Here is a 6,000-nt window from a genome sequence, read left to right on the forward strand (position 1 = left end):
GATCCCACATGCTCCACCTGAAGATCCTGCATGTTGCAATGAAGATTGAAGATCTTACGTCCTGCAACTAAGACCTTGGGCAGCCTAATTAATTAATTAATTAATTAAGAAAAGAAAAATTGAAGACACTTGGGTTCCAAGATTGAGGCTCTGTCCCTTGAGGGACTGCTAATACATGTGGTATGGGAGAACAGGCCAGTGTTCAGAGTGGGAGGACGAGTGTCAAATCAGTGGCGATGGGTGGCATTGGAGGTGGGCAAGCAAGCAATTTAGTCATTCAGCAAATATTTGTCAAGTGCCTGCGTCCAGCTGGACACTGTAATGTCAGAACCTTTGCCTAGGGCTGGTCCTCACGCTAAACGTGGTTGCAACATTGAAGCCCTTGATCACATTCTACTCCATGTGTGTGTATCTGGGGTATATTTTTTGTGTATGTGGGCATGTGCACACGTGTGTGTGTGTGTGTGTGTGTGTGTGTGTGTGCTGATCATGGTAGTAGAGGTGGGTCACATCTATCCATGGAACCACCACAAGAGTGATCAGTGAGGTTGACTCCCAGAGGCTGGGTTTAGATCAAGACTATCTCCTAGAACTTGCCTGCAAGTCGACAGACCCAGAGGCTGAGTGCTAACACCCCATCCAGGGCGAGCTCCAAGTATCCACTGGGGTATCTGGCCAGAAAGCTGAGCTGGGCTAGGAAAGCATTAGGCAAAGAGCAGGTGGGTGGGCATATGGGGAGAGTGTCTGGGGTGGGTGTTCTTGGCAGGACTGAGGTGCCCAGTCTCTGCTTCCCTGCATGAAGTGTGGGCATGTAGCTGGGCAATATTTTTCCGGGGCCCTGGTGTTAGTTAACACGAGCTTTCACATCAGGAGCTGTTGGCTTCCTGACACGAGCAGCAGGTTACCATATATGCTTCATGGGCCGCCTGTGAGTGGGCATGTGAGTGGCTTCATGATTTCCATGGGGGCGCATGTGGTGAAGAATCTGTCTACAAAACAGGAGACCCGGTTCCATCCCTGGGTCAGGAAGATCCCCTGAAGAACGGAATGGCATCCCGCTCCTGAATTCTTGCATGGAGAATTCCACGGACAGAGGATCCAGGTGGGTTACAGTCTGTGGGGTGGCTAAGAGTCAAACACGACTCAGTGACTAACGCTTTTTAATGTGTGTGAGACAGAGCTAGTGACAGGGGAGGGTTTACAATTCGCTGAGACAACAGGCTTCACACTTCTGCTAAGCACCCTTTGAGCTGACACAGGGCCCTAGGACAAGGCAGAATTAACTGGGAAGAGGAATAGTGATGAGAAGCAGAGATGAAGGAAGGATCGGTTCCTGCTCTAGAACCAAGGAAGTTTTCAGGTGGAAGAGCAGCCAAGATGCATTATAAAGGAGGGAGATGGTTGGAAAGGCATTTCCCCTGGAGGAAACAATCCTGTTACAAAACCTGGCCTTGGGAAGATGCTGGGTGAATGATGTGATGTTTGTGCTGCCTGCAGGGTGGGCTCTCTATTGGAAAGCAGAGGGAGGCGAGGCCCGGGGGGCAGTTCCGGGCCTTGGGCTCTGCGAGTCTCTCCAGGGGTAATCAGAGTTTGTCAATAAATATTTATTTAGCATCTGCCATCTGCCAGGCACTGAAAGTGTGAGAACAAATTTGATATAATTCTTGCCCTTGCCAGGCTCACAGACAGTTCTGATCCCATTACAGGAGGTGACAGCACCCAGAAGGAAATGCCCAGTTTAGGGGAGATCAAGAAAACATCACGAAGAGGTAATGTTTATTTTTTAAAAATATTTTTACGGTGGTCCAGTGACGAAGACTCTGTGCTCCCACCGCAGGAGGCTCAGGTTCGATCCCTGGTCAGGGAACTAGATCCCACATGCTGCAGCTAAGACCCAACACAGCCAAATAAATAAATAAATATTTTTTAAAATGTATTGGAGTATAGTTGCTTTACAAGGTTGTGTTAGTTTCTGCTGCATGGCAAAGTGAGTCGGCTACACATATACAGGCGTGCATGCTAAGTTGCTTCAGATGTGTCCGACTCTTTGCGGCCCTATAGGCTGTAGCTTGCCAGGCTTCTCTGTCTGTGGGATTCTCCAGGCGAGAATACTGGAGTGGGTTGCCATTTCCTCTTCCAGGGGATCTTCCCAATCAAACCCGCGGTTCTTACATCTCCTGCAGTGGCAAGTGAGTTCTTTTCCACTAGCTCCACCTGGGAAGCCCAGGAAATGAACGTGAAAGTGGAAGTCTCTCAGTCGTGTCCGACTCTTTGCAACCCCGTGGACTATATCCAGTCCATGGAATTCTCTAAGGCCAGAATTCTGGAGTGGGTAGCCTTTCCCTTCTCCAGGGGATCTTCCCAACTCAGGGATAGAACCCAGGTCTCCCGCATTGCAGGCAGATTCTTTACCAGCTGAGCCACAAGGGAAGTCCAAGAATTCTGGGGTGGGTAGCTATCCCTTCTCCAGGGGATCTTCCCTACCCAGGAATTGAACCAGGGTCTCCTGCATTGCAGGCAGATTCTTTACCAGCTGAGCCACCACGGAAGCCATACGTTTGCATATAGCCCCAGATTTTTGGATTTCCTTCCCATTTAGGTCACCACAGAGCACTGAGTAGGGTTCCCTGAGCTACACAGTAGGTTCTCATTAGTTATCTGTTTTACATATAGTATTAATAGTGTGTGTGTCAATCCGAGGTTCCCAGTTCATCTCACCCTCCCCACCCTCCCCCTTGGTGTCCATGTTTGTCCCAAAGAGGCAATGTTTAAACTGAGCCTTGGACTAACCATAAATACCAGGTTGCCAGGCAGACAGTGAGGCGGAGCGGGGGTGGGCTGGGGTGTTGAAGGCATTTCAGGAGGAGGAGGAGGCAGCTCGGCCCTGGTGGGAACCACGGGTGGACATCAGGCATCTCTGGGGAACCTTGATCAGGAAATGCATGCTGCGCGGCTGCTCCCTGCTGGGCCTGTTCTATATCTAGGGATGCAGTGACTGAGTCCAACCAGGCCCTGCCCTCAGTCTCCTTGCCCTTGAGAGGGGTGGGGAAGTGAAAGTGAAGTCTCTCAGTCATGTCCGAGGCAAGAATACTGGAGTGGGTTGCCATTTCCTTCTCCAGGGGAGCTTTCCGACCCAGGTATCGAACCCGGGTCTCCCGCATTGTGGGCAGACGCTTTACCCTCTGAGCCACCAGGGTGGCAGGCAACAAAAGAGTGGGCCAAAACAACGGTGTGAGAAGCCCCAGAAGGAAATAAACAGGGCGATGCTGTGGAGAGTAACTGGGGCAGAGGGTGTTCGGGAGGACAGGGCAGGTGGTCCTGCTGAATGGGAGTCCCTGTGTGTCGGGGAGTGCCCTTGGGGAGAAGGAGGCAGGGGACCAGTCCTAACCCAGCTTTGGATGAAGTTTCCCTTGTCCTTCACTCTGTGGACACAAGGGGGCAGCCAAGACTTGAGCTTGGCAGGCAGCAGGGCCAGTGGGGCTGGAGGACTCTTATTTCACTCTTGCTTGTCCACCGCCGGCTCATTGTCTGAGCCTGCTCTCCTGTCCAAACTGACGGCTGAATGGGGGGATCGGGAAGAGGAGGCCACTCCCAGGACAGCACCCTGACTTTCACCACCTTCACTTAACCGTATATAATTATGACGGCCCTCCCCCTCCATCCCTACCCCACTGCCCCACCTCACCGAGAGAGCCGAGGCTAAGGTCCAGGAGAGCTGATCAGATCTGCTGCGTCAGAGCCCGACTAGAGACGGCGCCTAAGTAGTCAGGATGACACACCAAGGGAGAGGAACCCCAGCTGGCCTGTGGAAGGGAATTCTTCTGGGGCATCTCTGCAGTAATGCAGACCTCCCCGAAGCCCACAAAACTGGGACAGGAGAGCCAGGTTCAGTGGCCAGGACATAGTAAGCCCATCAGATCCATCCAACAGCTGTTACCGCATGTATTAGGTCTTGCTCTAGTGCTCGGAGTACAAAGGGGAATTGGACACAGAATTGGATTCATATTCTTTCCAAAAGTTCACGATCACGTAGGCAAATGGCCATCGTAACGTAGTGTGGTAAGTTCAGTGACCGTTGTGCAAGACTCAGAAGTGCATTCACCCTCTGGGGGTGGGATGGAGCCTTCCAGAGAAGGCTTCCTGGAAGCAACGCCCAGGTTCAGGATAAGAAGGTTTAACCAAGCAGAGGTAGAGAGGGCTTTTCAGGCAAGGGAAAAGGGTGAGCAGGAGGCCGAAGTCGAGACAACATGGGAGGCTTCCCTGGTGCTCGGCGGTAGAGTGTCGGTCTCCCAGTGCGGCAGACATGACACGGGATCCATCCCTGGTTCTGAGCCGAGCCACGTCTCAGAGCAACGAAACCGTGAGCCACAACTATAGAGTCAGTGCCACAGCAAGAAAGTAGCCCCGCTCGCTGCAACTAGAGAAAGCCCGCAGTCAGCAACAAAGACCCAGTGTAGACAAAAATAAATAAATAAATAAATAAAATACTAAAGAAAAAAAGAAAGAAATGACATGGGAGCGAGGTTAAAAGAAGTTCTGGTGTGTCTGAGAACGTTCCAACCTCACACCCTTTAATGCTGCGACCACCTTAACAGGCTCAGGCTCCAGACCTGGCTCTTGCCTACCTCTCCCGCCAGTCGAAAAGGCTTCCTGAATGAACTCTTTTGTACATTTCCATGTGTTTTGGGGAACCAAGCTTTTCCAGGCTAGAGCCTACAGGATTAGGGAAAACTGGATGCTGGAAAGAGATGAGAAGGCTGGGAAATTAGCCTCTGGGTGAGTCTTTCCCTGGGGGATCTTCCATGTCCCTATTCTTAATAGGTGATGCTCCTGCAAATTGGGGACTGAGGGGGAAACTGACAAAGAAAGTAGTGACAGGGTGCTTTCAAGAGGAACCTGGGCTTCCCAAGGGGCTTGGTGGTAAAGATTCTGCCTGCCAGTGCAGGAGCCGCAGGTTTGATCCTGGTCTGGGAAGACGCCACATGCTGCGGAGCCGCTAAGCTCACGCGCCACAGCCACTGAGCCTGTGCTTTAGAGCTTGGGAGCGGCAACTACTAAGCCCACGGGCTGAAACCACAGAAGCCCTCACACCCTGGAGACCATGCTTCCTGCAACAAGAGGAGCCATGCACACCCCACCCCCTGCTCCCTGCAACTGGAGAAAGACCTGCACAGCAATGAAGATCCGGTACACCCAAAACTAAACAACATTCTTCTAAAAGAGAGAGGAATCCAGGTATGGGCTAAATAAATAACAAACGCAAAAATGAAACCTGTAAGGCTAAAAACTGGTTAACTAGGTTATATAAAAATTAGATTCCTGAGTGGTGAAAGACCCCAATAGCCAAGGTGATCAGGCAGACAGATTGGAATATTTGCAATGGTAAAACCAACCAGAAACTGATACCTTCTAGAAGATACAGATGAACAAGAATGACAAGAAGAAATCCAAGGGGAAAAAGGACAGGGACGTGATAAGAGAATTTACAGATGAGGAAAGCCCCAGAGTAATAAACATCTTACGGCAGAGATTATCTAATTCCTCACCAATTTCCATGTCTTCTCTTCTTTGGCACACAGCGCATTGCATTTCCCAGGCTGTTTCCCATGGCTGAATTCTGGCCCGAGGAATGTGACCGCATCTGTGCCTGGCGCAGCACACCGTGAGTGCCATTCTCTGAGGGCTCTCTCTTCCGGTCCCTGTTGGCTGTATGCGGAGAATCCAGCAGAGGACCCTGAGGCCCTAGAAGATGACAGAGCTGTGCAATAGAAGCCTGACCACCTGGAGTAGTGCTCTGCCCCTGACCCTGGCTACGCTGCACTGTGACGTGAACAAAAAATAAGCATTTTTGTTAATAAACCATTTTTGTCGATGGTTTTGTTAAGCCATTGCGATCTGGGGTTTGTTATGTTGCCTAGCTTACTCACTCATACTCATGTTTAGATGTACTCAAGCTCACCGGGGAAAGGCAAAAAATATATGTATTTATATACACCTCTT

General features: G+C 50.8%; 1 long non-coding RNA gene across 2 annotated transcripts; it reads left to right on the forward strand.

Moving 5' to 3' along the window:
* Window positions 1–470: 470 nt before the first annotated feature.
* On the forward strand, window positions 471–5,888 carry LOC138421166 (uncharacterized). 2 transcript variants are annotated; one of them, XR_011249425.1, is made up of 5 exons: window positions 471–719; window positions 1,001–1,102; window positions 1,707–1,769; window positions 4,946–5,235; window positions 5,580–5,888. It is a non-coding gene; the product is annotated as an uncharacterized lncRNA (long non-coding RNA). The 2 variants fall into 2 exon arrangements; XR_011249424.1 differs by lacking the exons at window positions 471–719; window positions 1,001–1,102 and having other exon boundaries at window positions 1,676–1,769.
* Window positions 5,889–6,000: the final 112 nt, after the last annotated feature.

Source organism: Ovis canadensis, chromosome 15 (assembly GCF_042477335.2).
Source record: "Ovis canadensis isolate MfBH-ARS-UI-01 breed Bighorn chromosome 15, ARS-UI_OviCan_v2, whole genome shotgun sequence".
Lineage (NCBI taxonomy): Eukaryota > Metazoa > Chordata > Mammalia > Artiodactyla > Bovidae > Ovis > Ovis canadensis.